At 41.4% G+C, this 16,907-nt stretch overlaps 1 protein-coding gene across 2 annotated transcripts in view; it reads right to left on the bottom strand.

Moving 5' to 3' along the window:
- The window catches only part of LOC149215107 (E3 ubiquitin-protein ligase DIS1-like), a 64,966-nt gene that overhangs the window by 44,820 nt on the left and 3,239 nt on the right, over positions 1–16,907 (bottom strand). The window lies entirely within an intron of this gene.

Below are 16,907 nucleotides of genomic sequence, written 5' to 3' on the forward strand. Positions count from 1 at the left end.
ATTTATAAATATAAATACCAAAATAAACACAAATGCAGCCTCAACACATATACAAATCAGCAACTGAAATAACTGAGACAATCACACAAGGGACACCGTTATTTTTGGACAATTGTCCCCGGAAAAAGCCAATGTGGGAAAACCGGTGCAACATATATGAGGGTTTTATTATTATGCAGTTTTTGAAAACAATTAGGGTGCTAGAAATGGCTCACCCTTCAGAGAATTTCCTTGGCATAAGTACCTCCCCTCAAAGACAGATAGTTTGGTTGATCATCCACCGAATGATCAATCCCACAACAACTACGGCAACTCCTTAGCTGGACAGCGAAAGCTGCTCCAAGCTTCTCCACTGCTTCGCGTCACTCTCCTGGGACTGTGTCACCCTCTCAACCCCAGTCTGCCCCATGAAAATCTCCAGTGCTGCCTCTTGGCCTTGCGTCAGCTTTGCTAGCCTCTGCGCAGCTACTGTTGCCTTTGTGTCAGCCCTATGTGTCACCCACGTTGCATCCCTCAGCCTCTTAGTAAGTCCCAGTTGCCTCTACGTCAGCCTTCCCAGGCTCTACGCTATCTCTTTGGCACTATCTCTGCCTCTCTGTTATGTATTCTCGGCCTTTTGTCGAACCGCCCCTCACTGCAATAGATCACTGGTTCAATTCTCTCAACAAACCCCCGCTCCAGAAAATCGAACTGACTGATCAATTTGGTGTGTCTCCAACTGACCCTCAAGCCTCCTCTTATACTTTTCCTGTTGAGTCTTCAACGGCTGAGATTAAGTCCCTAATCAACGGCTAAGATTAGATTTGGCTTGATCCTCGTCTCTTGGAACCTTCTAACCCAAATTATATTAATACACATTAATATTTTAATTTTCCTAAGTATATACTTAGGACCTCATTAAAAATATTAATTATTTTAATATCACCTCATCCGGGTAGAATTTCTCCAAACGATTTCTGGGTTTTGGAGATCTCATGTGCTTTAACCTCTCCATCAATTTTCATAGCTAGAGCACATCTGATGCTACCACAAATCAACACTCCCTCTTAGCGAGGAATGTGCTCTAGTAATGCTTCACCATGGAAACATCACACTGATTCTCCGCACTAGTCCCTGTGTTGATGCTTGGCCTACTGCCTCACATCATCTGCATTGTTGCTTCCTGTACTGCTGCCCATGACACTGCCATTGCTATTTTTGTACTGCAACCCCCTCTCAATATGTTGCCCATGTTGCCCCTAGCACTACCACTACTAACTGTCGCACTGCAACTCAGTTACCGAGAAGTAGGTAACTGACTTCTCCCAAATGCTGACATCCCAGTTAATCTGGAAGCCTCGTGAAACTGAAGTTGCCTTTGTTTCTATCCTGTGCCTCTGCTACCACTGCATTGTTGCATACACCATTGTGCCTCTCGCACTGCTACAACCTCTATTGCGTTGCCTCAGATTTCTGCACCCAAGCACTGCCTTGCTACTCAACTACACTTTGCTCCACCTGACCCTTGTCATCCTACTACTGTCATTAAGGGCTCCCATAGTTGGATATGATCCAAGAGTTTGGGCACCTCAAGGATCCTGCCCCTAGTATGTAGTCCTCCTTACTACAACTCGATGTCTCCCCGCCTCTTCTCTAGAGGTGCATGAGCACTCATGGCACAATCGTCATCAATCTTGACCTCTTTCTCTGCCTTCGCTGGAGCTGCCTTTGAATCGGAAGCCTTTCTCTTGTTTTTCTTCCCAGGACATTGGGAGGCATAATGTCCCAGTTCCGCACAATGGAAGCACTTAACCTTGGAGATGTCCTTCTTCTTCCTTTTCCCTTGTTGTCCCGCAGATGCTAGACCTGCATCCTCCTCCTCCTCTTTCTTGATTCGACTTCCCTTGCCACTACTCCTCGCCCTGGTCATCCCCCTGATCTCTTCCTGGCGAATCTCCTCCCAACCGGGAAGAGTAGCTCTGTCCAAAATACTTTGGACAAGTGTCTCCCACTCCTCGGAGACTACATTCAGGGCAGTCTTGACCATAAATTCTAGATCCAGTGTAGACCCCACAAAAGTAAGTTGGTCGCGAATCTCCTGCAACCTGAGAAGGAATCGATCTATCTGCTCTCCACTCTGCATCTGATATGATCACAGCTGATTCTCCAATAGCATCTTCCTTTGCATGGAAGAGCCCTGGTATAAGGTGGTCAGGGTGTCCCACATCTCCTTTGTTGTGTTCTTCTCAACAATAGTGGTATGACATGATCTTTGACCCTGTCTAGGATCATGCACTTCGCCCTTGCCATTGCATCCTCATACTTCTTGTTGTCATTTGGGTCAACCAAGATAGCCACTGTTCTCAAGGCAAAGTCCTTGATACGATGTCGATCCAGGACTGCCTAGATCTTGGCCTTCTAGATGACAAAGTTGGAAGCCCCATCCAACTTGTCTTGATCCCTCGGTCCGTTCACTGCCATTTTAGCCTCTCTTCTAGACTCTCTCTGAGTCTTGACTTCCCTTCTGGAAATCCTCTAGCCAACTATTGAACCGCTCCTCTCCAGTCCTCCTTGCAACTGCAACTCGGATCTGGATTTCTTGGCTGGAAATTCGTCAAGGTAGCGATTCCCTCTACCTTGGTTCCATCTCCTTAGACATTGTTCTACTTCGACAAAAACAACGTCCCACCAGCTCCTTATATCACAATCTGCCCACAGCTCCCCAAGCCCCAACGACCGAAAAAACTGAGCCTATCAGGTTTTGCGCAATCCTGGCAACAGTTGAATGTGCAACTCCTGGCCACAGCATTGATCCTTCCAGGCTGAGAAAGATGATCGGGCACTGCGTAGGTCTGATCTGCCCCTCTCTACCTCTGTGTTGACCCTCCTCCTGGCTCGAAATGATGACGCAAGCTCTGCATCACTTCCTCTCTAGCTGCTTCTGCTCTAGAACAACGTTGTCTCTCGAGACCGTTGCTACTGCTACAAATTCTTCAAACTACTACTAGTGCCTTCAATTCTCCTGTAATCTGCAATGCTCTGATACCATGTTGACATTTCTAAGTCTGACACATCAAAAATCCCTACTGCATTATCTGGTTTATTATCTCCTACTTGTTCTTTCCATTAACAAGTTATTTATAAATATAAATACCGTAATAAACACAAATGCAGCCTCAACACATATATACATCAGCAACTAGAATAACTGAGACAATCACACATGGGACATCATTATTTTTGGACAATCATCACCAGAAAAACCCAATGTGGGAAAATCGGTGCAGCAGATATGAGGGTTTTATTATTATGAATACAACTAGGGTGCCAAAAATGGCTCACCCTTTAAAGAATTTCCTTGGCAGAAGTACCTCTCCTTGGAGACAGATATTCTGGTTGATCAGCCACCAGATGATCGATCCCACAGCAACTACGGCAGCTCCTTAGATGGACAGCGAACGCTGCTCCAAGCTTCTCCACTGGTCTGCATCACTCTCCAGGGACTGCACCACCTTCTCACCCCTAGTCTGCCCAAACGAAAATCGCCAGCACTGCCTCTTGGCCTTGCGTCAACTTTGCTAGCCTCTGTGCAGCTACTGTTGCCTCTACGTCAGCCCTCTAGCCCTCTGTGTCACCCACGCTGGCTTCCTCAGCCTCTTCGTAAGTCCCAACTACCTATGCGTCAACCTTCCCAGGCTCTGCACTGTCTCTCTGGCACTATCTCCCCCTCTCTGCTATGTATTCTCAACCTTCTGCCAAACTCCCCTCGTTGCAATAGACCATTGGTTCGATTCTCTCAGCAAACCTCGCTCTAGAAAATCGAACTGACTGATCAATTTGGTGTGTCTCCAACTGATCCTCAAGCCTCCTCTTATACTTTTCCTGTTGAGTCTTCAACGGCCAAGATTAAGTACCTAATCAATGGCTAAGATTAGATTTGGCTTGATCCTCGTCTCTTGGAACCTTCTAACCCAGAACTATATTAATACACATTAATATTTTAATTTTCCTAAGTTTATACTTAGGACCCCATTAAAAATATTAATTATTTTAATATCTCCTCATCCGGGTAGAATTTCTCCAAACGATTTCTGGGTTTTGGAGATCTCATGTGCTTTAACCTTTCCACCAATTTTCATGGCTAGAGCACATCTGATGCTACCACAAATCGACAGGGGATGCCATGAACTAGTTGATTAAGAGTAGAATGACCTTGTAATGTAGATGACCATATCTCCTATGCCATAGCTTAATGGCATTGATTTCCATATGAACCAAAGCTTGAGGAGGTGGTGCAATGACTCTATATAGGCTTCCTTCACGAACTCCAATAACCTTAGCTTTATCGATACTTGATTCTTTTCCCCAAACCAAAACTTTTCCATCAACAAAAGCAACTCTATCCCCTTTATCTTCTAAAATAGAAATAGAAAGAAAAATCTTTTTCAAACTTGGAACATGTAGTATATTGTTGAGATATAGCTTAGCTACATTTTCCAACTTCAAAGATGTTGATCCCAGCCCTTTAATAGCATAGCTTTTGTTGTCTCCCAATTCTACTGCATGAGAAGATGGTTCCTTTGATAGAGTGTGAAGTTGTTTGCTTTCTCCGGCCTTGATGCAAAGTATCAATAATCCATGCATTATCATCACCAAGAGAACCTGTAAGAGCGACCAAGGACCTTTGACTCTTGACCTTGTTGAATAAGTAGTGGAAGATTTTCTTGATCCAACTTCCTGCAATATTAAATCCCATTCTTATATAGCTTGTCATAGAGGGAGTAGAAATTTCCTTTGAGCCAACAAAATGATCTTCAATCTTCCTTGACCTTAGCTCCAATACCATGTCGAGAAATCAATGTTAGTGGATTAGGGTTTGATTTCTTCTTTCTTGATAATTACTTGTGACTTATGTTGGCTTCTTTTACTTCTTTATTATATTATCTTTCATCAAGCAATTACCAAATTATGTGTGTATGAAGATCACAAAAAACACGAGACATTAGATGTAGGCACTTTGCCAGGACAAAACCCCTCTCTAGGGGAAAACTCAATCAAAATATCTTCCTTCAATAGTTTTTCTTGAGACTCTTCAACCTAGGCACGGACCTCCTCCACACCAAGTCTGCCCTTACTTTGATCCAAAACTTCGACCTTGTAGCAGCAGCAGCACTTTGAGCCAACAACTTCGACTTGGCAACAGCAGCAGCTTCGACTTGATAAAAAACTTTGATTTCCTAAAGTAGCCCACATGAGAGAGAGAGAGAGATAGAACAAAATTTCAATTTTCTTCTTCTTCCTTAGCCAAACTCGCACTTCTTTTGACCTCCTTCTCCTACTTCGCACATTTTCCCAGTTTCTTCTTGGATATCGAACTTGTGAGAGAGAGTGTCCAAATGAATTTGAACTGCTTCAATATATACCCTTTTGGTGAGGTTGAATTGCCCAGTTTGAGGCCGACTTGCTGTAAAGGTGACATAATACATATTTGACTCAAAAATAATACTTTTACATGATTCGAAATTCCAAGAAGGGTCTTATAAAGGGTACAATGACTCTAATGACTCAATAATAATCCTGGAAGTCCACAATGGAGACTTTGACTAATAAAAATGATGACCCAAGCATGAAACACATGCTTTAATAAGTCATTGTAATAATAATAATAATAATAAAATTATTTTTCAATCTTTTGACAAGCACATTACAAAGTGATTATTACATTTATGAAGACCGAACCTAGTTACAATTTTCAACACATACAAAGGAGGCCCAGTTCTATTTTAGAACTTGAGTTCTGATTGAGAGCTACTAAGAGTTCTTCTCGTCCTTTCTCCAATCTACACTGGAGTTCTTAACTCATTCTCTCTCCAATCAACACTAGAGACTAACTTGTTCTTCCTTCAATCAAGACTGAAGACAAACTAGCTCTAACAGAACTGGTAACTGCCACCTCGCTCTGCAGTCAAACAGATGAAGACTCCACTTAACTGAAGCTCCAACTCTACGCATGCTAACTTGATGATTATTCTAGTAAACTAGAAATAACTCATCCTAACTGAAGTCTAACTCATGAGCTCACACTCATACTAAGAGAAAGACAATTCGAGGTCTTCATTGGCTAAGGGACAAGCCAAAACACCTTTACTTGCTACATTTTCAACACTCACTCTTAGCGAGAAAGGAACTTCTGGAAGAACCTCATCTACCTAGATCTGTCTTCGACACCATCTGTTGTTGTAGTTGCTCCCTTTGAACTAGAAGACTTCCCTACTTCCAGTTGCGGAATCTAATCTGAAGACATGTTCCTTCCAACCATGTTCCTATGATCCAAGTCTATCATCTCAGTCATAAGTGCCATGTACCCCTTGTATCTCTGTGGCTGCTTACTCTGTGTGAATGTGATACTGGGAAGACCAACTCTCTCCTAATCTCCCCTAAACAACTTGTCTACCCAATTGCCTCAAACTCTCCTTGTATTGGGAATCTTTGACTGAGTGGTTGTCTACACTCGCCTTGGTCTCTTCTCCTCATCATCCCACTGGTCGGCCCACTTGCCAACTAGCCGAGACTCAAACTACGACACTGGCTAAGGCACCTTCTTGGGAACTCTAACCTGCTCTCACTCTAAAGACTCCCTCATAGCTCTGCTTTCCTCAACCCTCAAGTATCTACTCTACACACTTCTACCTTGTTGCTCAAGGTTGAGCCTGTCTCAACCTGTAGTAGGTACAAATTCTTCTTTCTCACAATTATCTGCTTCTTACATCCAAAAGCTAAGTGCTTGAGGTAAGCCTTACCTCTGTTGAAGATGACATTATAACACTTGTCCTCAAGGGTAGCTACTAAAACAAGGTTCTGCTTTAGGCGTAGAGCATAGAGGGCATATCTGAGATGGAGAGAGATACCTGAATCCATCTCAATACTAACAGTACCAACTCCCTTAGTTGAGTACTTTCCATCATCTCCTAGCTCAATTTGAAATTGCATGTCCTCCTCCTTCAAGTGGTTGAAATACTCCTTGTTCTTGGTCATGTCGAAGGATGCTCTTGAATCAATATACCATACATTGTTGTCTGTTGAGCTTGGCATGCAAGCTATCAATGAGAAATCTTTCTCGAACTGAGCAGAAAATGCATCTATCTCAGTTGTTGCAGCTATTCTGACTAGAATTTAGGACACTTAGTGGCATAGTGTCCGAACTCATGGCAATGGAAGCACTTAATCTTGCTCAGATCCTTCTTCTTCTTCTCACCCTTCTGACTGGACTCGACTTCTCCTTGGCCCCTCTTGCCCTTGGCTTTGCTACCTTTGCTTGCCAAGGAAAAGTTCTCCTCGTCCTCTTCCAGAGTTGATCTCCTAGCTCTTGTCCCTCTATGGATCTCTTCTTGAACACAGTCACTCCATAGTCTTTCCCAATTGGGAATATTCTCTCTACCACTTACTGCATCCTGGAAATTCTCCCAAGACTTATGAAGTCCCAGAAGCGCAAGATTCACAAGGTCACTATCTGCTACAGTCACACCCACACCACCTAGCTCATCTTGAACCTGAGTGAACTTTGAAAGATATGTGATGATTGTCTCTCATTTGCTCATATGGATACTCCTTACTCTTAGCTTCTCCTTGAGAGCAAGCTTCCTGGTGTCACTGGAACCTTGAAACAAATCTAAGATGGCTTTAAACATCTCATATGTTGTCTTTTTCTCATGGAGATGAGGGATAATATGGTCTCTGATCCCCTCAAGAATGATGCTCCTCGCCTTGGTGTCATTCTTGTTATGTTGGATCAATCGTTGGGCATCTTAAGGTGGAGCTATTGCCTTCTTCACATACTCAAGTACTCCATTATCTTCCAACACTGTTAAGATCCGCTCCTTCCATGAGCAGAAGTTCGAGGCTCCCTCTAAACTGTGATTTGACCTTAGTCCTTGGAATGCCATACTGCTATCCAAAGAACAACTCTACTCTTTAAACTCTCGCACAAGCCTTCTACTTGATATGTGTTATCCACTAATTGGTCAATCTAGTGCTGGTATTTATACTAATCTCTACTTTGATACCATGTTAAATTTCCATGAAACTATGCAACTACTTAGATGAATAATTGAAAACTGAAAACTAGTTTACTTTCACCAAGATACAAAGTTTCTTAACAATTCATAAGCAACGGAATAAAAACACCAAAGATATAAAAACACATCACACAAATTGACACACTTGTTCTCAGGAAACAGAACAGGGAAAACCCGCTTCCTTCATGTGGAATTTTATTGATAGGTCTTGAGCAATTGGGTCTATTACAAAGCAATATGTCTCTCTGAGAAAGCGTTATGCTTCTTCTTACAAGTATCAATTGATACAATTGATCTCGGCCCTCTAGCACGCAATTGTTCCTCTGTTGCCTCCTTGATTTGCTCTGTAAAACCTACTCTCTTTTGCGCACTAAAAGCCTCCTAAATCATTGCGCACTTGGTCCCTATTTCCTAATGCACAAGAGGCCCCTAAATCCTATTGCAATTCCTCTTATTTCCTTGCGCACTTTCTACCTCATATTTCTTAGGACCCCAGCTTCTCAAAACCTGCACACGACCAATTCTTCTAAATTCTAGCGCACTTATGATCTCCTATTTCTTAGGACATAAGCTCTGTGCTCTCCACAATAAAAGATACTCTCACAAACTCGTGAATTGTCTTGTCTCACAAAACTTATGATTTCTTGTGCCTTTGTCCTCCTCTTTATAGACCCAATTCGAACATGCAAGGATGCTCAGTTCTATTTTAAAAGTCGATTTCTGATTGAGAGCTAACTGAGAGTTCTTCTCATCCCTTCTCCAATCAACATTGGAGTTCTTAACTCATTCTCACTCCAATCAACACCGGAGACTAACTCATTCTTCCTTCAATCAATACTAAAGACTATCTCGCTCTAACTGAACCGGTAACTGCCACTTCGTTCTGTAGTCAAACTAATGAATACTCCACATAACTGAAGCTCCAACTCTTCGCATGCTAACTTGATATGATTATTTCAGTAAAATGTAAATAACTCATCATAACCGAAGTTTAACTCATGATCTCGCACTCATACTGAGAGAAGGATAATTTGAGGTCTTCACTGTCTAAGGCACAAGACAGAAGACCTTTAATCGCTCTTAGCGAGGAAGGTGCTTCTAGAAGAAACTCGTCTACTTGGATCTGTCTTCAACACCACCACGTTATCCGCTGCTACAGCCACTCCCTCCAAACTAGCAAACTTCCCTGCTTCCTGCTGCAAAATCTGATCTGAAGACATGTTCCTTCCAACCATGCTCCTATGATCTAAGTCTATCACCTCATTCATAAGTGCCACGTACCCCATGTATCTTTATGGCTACTCACTCTTCCTGAATGTGGTACTAGGAGGTCTAACTCTCTCCTAATCTCCCCTAAATAACTCATCTACCCGCTTGGCTCGAACTCTCCCTGTACTGGGAATCTTTGACTAAATGGTTGTCTACACTTGCCCTAGTCCCTTCTCCTCATCAACCTGCTAGTCGGTCCACTTGCTAACTAGCCGAGACTCAAACTATGATACTGGTTGAGGCTCCTTGGGAGCTCTAACCTGTTGTCGCTCTAAGGAATCCCTTAGAGCTCTGCTCTCATCAACCCTCAAGTCTCTACTCAACACACTTCCTACCTTTTTGCTCAAGGTTGTGTTTGTCTCAAACTGTAGTAGGTACATATTTTTCTTCCTCACACCTATCTGCTTCTTACATCCAAAAGCTAAGTGCTTGAGGTAGGCCTTTACCTCTTGTTGAAGATGACATCATAACACTTGTCCTCAAGGGTAGCTACTAAAACAAGGTTTTGCTTCAAGCCTGGAACATAGAGGACATCTCTGAGATGGAGAGAGTTACCTGACTCCCTCTCAAAACTAACAGTACCAACTCCCTTAGTTGGGTACTTTCCATCATCTCTTAAGCTCAAACTGAAACTGCATGTCCTTCTCCTTTAGATAGCTGAAATACTCCTTGTTCTTGGTCATGTGGAAGGATGCTCTTGAATCAATATACCATACACTGTTGTATGCTAAGCTTACCGTGCAAGCTATCAATGAGAAATCCTTCTTGAACTGAGCAAAAAATGCATCTACCTCAACTGGTGCAACTACATGATCCTTACCAAACTCCTTCTGATTAGGACACTTAGTGGCATAGTGTCTGAACTCATGGCAATGGAAGCACTTGATCTTGCTCATATCCTTCTTCTTCTTCTCGCCCTTCTAACTAGACTCAACCTCTCCTTGGCCCCTCTTGCCCTTGGCTTTGCTACCTTTGCATGCCAGGGTAAAGTTCTCCTTGTCCTCTTTTGGAGCTAATCGCCCAGCTCTTGTCCCTCTCTGGATCTCTTCTTTAACGTAGTCACTCCATAGTCTTTACCAACTGGAAGTATTCTCTCTGCCACTTACTGCATCCTGGAAATTCTCCCAAGACTTATGAAGTCCCATAACTGCAAGACTCACAAGGTCATTGTTTGCTACAGTCATGCCCACACCACTTAGCTCATCCCGAACTTGAGTGAACTTTGAAAGATATGTGATGATGGGCTCTCCTTTGCTCATCTGGATACTCCTTAGCTTCTCCTTGAGAGCAAGCTTCCTAGCATCACTGGAACCTTGATACAGATCTAATATGGCTTTAAACATCTCATATGTTGTCTTCTTCTCATGGAGATGAGGGACAATATGATCTCTGATCCCCTCAAGAATGATCCTCCTCACCTTGGTGTCATTCTTATTATGTTGGACGTTATTTCCTGCTTCACATACTCAAGCACTCCATTATCTTCCAACACTACTGAGATCCGCTCCTTCCACGAGCAGAAGTTCGAGGCTCCCTCTAAACGGTGATCTAACCTTAGTCCTTGGAATGCCATATTGTTATCCAAAGAATTGCTCTTCTCTTCAAACTCTAGCGCAAGCCTTCTACTTGATCTGCGTTGTCCACTAATTGGTCAATCTGGTGCTGGTCTTTATAGTAATCTCTGCTTTGATGCCATGTTAAATTTCCATGAAACTCTACAACTACTTAGATGAATAAATGAAAATTGAAAAACTAGTTTACTTTCACCAAGATACAATTTTTCATTACAATTGATAAGCAGCGAAATAAAAACACCAAAGATATAAAAACACATCACACAAATTGACACACTTGTTTTCTCAGGAAACCCAACAAGGAAAACTTGCTTCCTTGATGTGGAATTTTATTGATTGTTCTTGAGCAATTGGATCTATTACAAAGCAATCTGTCTCTTTGAGAAAGCGTTCTACTTCTTCTCACAAATCTCAACTGATACAATTGATCTCGGCTTGCCTTGATCACTGCTTGATCTCGGCCCTCTAGCACACAATTGCTCCTTTGTTTCCTCCTTGACTTGCTTTGCAAAACCTACTCTCTTATGCGCACTAGAAGCCTCCTAATCCTTGCGCACTAGGTCCCTATTTCCTAGGTTACACGAAGCCCCTAAATCCTAGCGCAATTCCTCCTATTTACTTGCGCACTTTCTGCCTCCTATTCCTTAGGACCCCAACTTCTCAAAACCTGCGCACAAACAATTCTCTTAAATTCTGGTGCACTTGTGATCTCCTATTTATTAGGACACAAGCTTTGCACTCTCCACAATCAAAGATACTCTCACAAATTCGTGAATTTTCTTGTCTCACAAACCTTGTGCATAAAACTTATTATTTCCTATGCCTTCATCCTCCTCTTTATAGACCCAATTCGAACATGCAAGGAGGCCCAATTCTATTTTAGAAGTTGAGTTCTAATTGAGAGTTAACTGAGAGTTTTTATTGTCCTTTCTCCAATCAACACTGGATTTCTTAACTCATTCTCTCTCCAATCAACACTGGAGACTAACTCGTTCTTCCTTCAATCAAGACTAAGGACTAACTCATTCTGACTAAACTAGTAATTGCCACCTTGTTCTGTAGTCAAATTGATGAAGACTCCACTTAATTGAAGCTCCAACTCTACGCATGTTAACTTGATGATTATTCCAGTAAACTGGAAATAACTCATCCTAACTGAAGTCTAACTCATGAGCTCGCACTCATATTGAGAGAAGGGCAATTTGAGGTCTTCACTAGCTAAGGCACAAGCTAGAAGACCTTTACTCGCTACATTTTCAACATTGCTAGAATTGCCTCCTTGAGAATAACTGGCAATGAATTGCCTCCATCTAACGGAAACTACACAAAGCTATGAATAAAGAATTAGAGCAGATCAATCAACACATTCAATTGCCTTTTTGATGAAAAAATCCACACTAGAGTTGTTAAGTTTCGACACTTTCTTAGAGTGCATGAAGTTAATTAAGTCCAAGGGGGTCAATTTATAGCCCTCATCCATTGGCTAAAGACAAGGGATCAACTAACAAATGACTTTTTCAAATCCCTTGCTACTAAGGAAGCTATGAAAGAAATCTATATGGTGAAAACAATCAATAGGCAGCTTAGCAAACAAGAAGAGTCGTTGGACAATGAGGAAGAATTTGTCAATCATTATGAGTTGGTGTTTCAGTTTCAAGTCTATTAGAAATAATGGTCATAATTAGAACTTAGAAGTATTTATTAGAACTTAGGCATGTAATAAAGTCTTGACACTTAATAAATTATTTAATGTAGTAGTTCATGTAATATTTAATTGGGTAAGGCATTTGAGAGCTACGTAACGTACTCCTCTTTTCCTACCATGTAATGAGACATTGCATCACCTAATTATGGATCAATCAATCCACTCATTCTTATGTGTATTCCTGTCCCAATCATGATGGATGGGAGCCCACAAAAAAGGGCAAGGATGACCCCACCTAATTTTGGTGTCATCCCATCAGCTACCTGATTTATGATTTTTGCTATGTGTGCTCTTGATCATGTGTGTTAGAAGGCCACAGCCTTACTGTTTATGATTCTATGACAGCTAGACTGATTGTAGTGGTTATGTATGCTCAAATGGAAATTTTGATTCCTATGGTGCTCTAGAGTAATTTTGATAGTGGGTTACTTAGTTTTGAGAAAAGTTGTGGTGCTAAGCAGCGCACTTTTTGGTTATAAAATGACTTGCATGTACATACATTATCTATTTATATTAATAGTCAAATGAGATGTTTTATTCAAAGAAAAACAGTGCAATACATGACAGTGATTTAAGGAAATGAACTCCACTTCTCTGCTCATGGTTACACATTGCTCTATGGCTCAATCATTACAGTGGTCACGCATTGCTCTATGGCTCAATCGTTACAGTGGTCACACATTGCTCTATGGCTCACATCATTATGTACATTTTGTTCTGCAGTGGCATCAAATCACATCACTATCTATACTCTGTTTTGCAATGGCTTGTAGCAGTGGTTCTTTGTGCATCGTATCTAAGTCTATCTCTATGGATTCAATGTGGCTACAGGCAGAATATTTTTGTGGACTCAATGCGGCTACCTCAGTGTTACATTCAACCTTCTCTATGACATCTTGTATAACTACCTCTGCCCTTTCTGAAGGAGTTAGTTAAGTGTCTTGCAAGGAGATATTTGCAGCTTTCTTGAGCAATCTTCATATGCCCTAATCCTCTGAGGTTAGCTATAATGTATGGCAGAGATTATTGTGATATATATTATTAGATAGTTTTATGTGTGACTGAAATGTATGACTAAACCCTTGTATAGCAGCCCCTTTATGACAATGATGGATGGCCAATAAGTCTGACAGGAGACACTTATGATGACAGTAATGTTAACCTAGTTATATGGCAATGACCTCAATAAATGACATGATAGTGACCATGATCCATGATTACAGTTACCTTGTTATTATATGATGGCAGTGATCTACATTGACCTTGCTCCATAATGTCAGTGATCTTACTTTTTATACATGATGACAGTGATAATGGATGTCAGATGTAACATTGTCTCTATGGCGGATGTGATATTGTATATGACAGTGATATAATAGGCAGCTCTCTTGGACTCGTTTTGTTTAGTTCGCAAACAAAGTTGTGAACTGACTTGGGCAAGCCTGATGTGATTATTATATCTCAGTTGAACATTTGATGAATATCTAATTGAAGAAGAATCTGGTTGGGTTTTCCCCCTTGTGGGGTTTTGTCCTGGTCCCTGACCTAAATCTTGGTGTCTCTATTGTGCATATTTTTCTTCTGTTGTTCTTTACTGTTTTGCTGCATTGTTGATGTTATTGTTCTCTCTACGTAGTTGCTAATGATGTTATGATGTTATGGGGTAAATGTAATATGTAAATGATGAAAAAGTTTGAAAATGCAATTATATATAGCAGAGAACAATCTAGCCTTAAAATTAACACATATCCCCAAAGTGCACATCATGTTTCATTTGTCACATCATAACCTTCCCATCACTTGTCAAATCCTTGCTATATTCATAACAATTTGACCTCAAATCAAAGCAAACAACATCTAGTTTGACGTGTACACTTTTCATAGAGAATGTGGCCTTGACATTTTACCTCCCATTTGGAATGCTTTTCAATATCAAATCCTCAAGATTTAATTATAGTGAAAAATTTTGCTTAATTATGTGGAGATGATATTTTCAATTTTGGGGGGATATTACATATTATAATTAAAAACTTTCATACTTAAACCATTGACTTAATTATTTGAGTTTTATATATTCAGATGTTGAATTCCATTAAGGGCTTCAAATGGGTTGTCTTAATCAATCAAAGTTTGGGTCATCCAAAAGGCAACATTGAACATATTTGTAATAACTATTTATAGATGAGATTTTGGATTGGTGCCTTCATCATTCCTATGTATTACCTTTCATTTGATATTGTCAAACTTGGAATTCAGATACTGGATCAAAAGCTAACAAGTATGATCAGTTTATCTAGCAGTCCATCGAATAAATGGGACGCATCAGGATGGCACAAGGGCTTTTTGACTTCATCCAAAGAACCATTGGGGTAAAATAGGGATGCCCTCTCTCACCAACCCTCTTTGGGATCTATATTAATAAGATAGAGTCTCTCCCTCATGAGCATATCCAAGAAGGCAATGGTTGTCTTCTACATCAAGTGTTGATCTGAGTTCATCGATGACTTGGTCTTGTTGGCCTCTACTCCTAAGGGCTTACAAAGACAAATCAACGCACTAGCCATTTTTTGTGAACCTGGGTAAAACTAAGGTTTTGATCTTCAATGCATCAAAGCACTCCTTTGCAGATTTACATTTCTACTACCAAGGGGTTGAGATTGAGATCAACACAAATTACACTTACCTGAGAGTACAGTTCATGGGGTCTCATTCTGATTTATCGCAAGCCCTCCAGCCTCAACTTAGTAAAGGGTATGATTCGCTAGCCCTCATCAAGAGACAGTGCTTCCAGGAGCATTTTCGAGACATCTCTACTAAACTCTATCTCATGGAGGCAATTATTAGACCCACAATTCTCTATGGCTTCGAGATCTAGAGACTGCGCTTGTTAGATACAGATTGGACTAGATTGGAGAGTACAAACCTTGTTTCTCAAGCACATCATCCAATGTAAGCAGACAATTCCACAACCCATCATACAAGTAGAGATTAGTGTCCACCTTTTCCATGTCAAGGTCATTTTTCACTTGGTTTGTTTCCTTCATAGAGTCCAATCTCTTGGAGACTTTTTCATTGGGCAAGAGAGGTATCCCTACCTTGCACTTTGTTCCTCAGAGGCTCTCACCTTAGATCCTTCCCCGGGCTAGGCATGAGGTTGGTACTCAGAGGCATCTCAGCTTCTTTAGAGGATTACTATTTCCATAGAGCACCTTCTCCCATTTTGATTTGTCTTGATGCCCCACACCATTTCTTACCGACTAGATAGGTATTGAACTAGGCTATCAAAGAGGAGATCTATAGATTGTACATTCAAGTCACTTGATCTCATCCCCAATGCCTAGGCTCAAAGAGTCTTTCTACCTAGAGCACATTTTGGAGTTATGTGATGGCATGATCATCTACCCCCCATATACAGTGTACACATAGACAGTGGATGCACTTGCTTAGGATCCCTTTGGTACAACTCCAGGTCGACTCCCTTCGACTCTAGATAGACACAGATCACCATATACCACAATCTAATAGCCAAGTGTGCCACTTGTAGGAGCCAAATATAGAGATGCACCCCATACCATGAGATCAAAGGATGCTATCACTACCTCAGTATCGACTCATGAGGCTCCCTCTCTACTTTCTTTTGATACTAGGATCAAAAATGCTTAGCCCTCTTCATCAAGGATTTTCAGCCACAAATATCAACTCCTGCATGCCATTCCCCACCCTGGGATGACTAGACTCATTACCTCACACTTCCCTATTGATCCATCAGGTCAAAGCAACAAATATTAGGTAGAGTTCATGAGCACACCCAATTGTAGGATGGTGAGACATCGGGTTTCTCCTTAGCCTCCCCCTCTAGGGGACATCACAATACTATCAAGACCGGTTCAAAGATGTTGGAATGTACATCAGGCCACACAGATCAGCTCCAAACGGATCTAAAGCAAAGCACGCCTTTCCCATCAAACTACCTTCCAGATCTCAAGGGGCAATCAAAGATCTATTCGGAGCTGCCTTCTTTCAACCTCAATTGTTAAGAGTATACAACTAGGCTCCTCGATGGTCCCAGAAAACTCGAACAATGAACCAATGCCCAATTCGCTCCCCTTGCCCCCGCCATCAGACTTAGGAGACCTTGACAACATTAGCCCCATCATCCAATCTCCCTCTCTCTCACTCTTTCATTAGATAGGCTCTTGTGTTGGGTTGCCCACCTTTCCAATCTTGGAAAAACTCACTTAGTGTTTTATATCACCATACCTTCATCACAGTTATATACATATATATAGGTTTCTTTCCTTGTAT

The sequence above is a fragment of the Pinus tabuliformis genome, chromosome 1_1, assembly GCF_031772625.1.
Source record: "Pinus tabuliformis cultivar Carrire ecotype Pingquan chromosome 1_1, CPIR1, whole genome shotgun sequence".
Taxonomy (NCBI): domain Eukaryota; kingdom Viridiplantae; phylum Streptophyta; class Pinopsida; order Pinales; family Pinaceae; genus Pinus; species Pinus tabuliformis.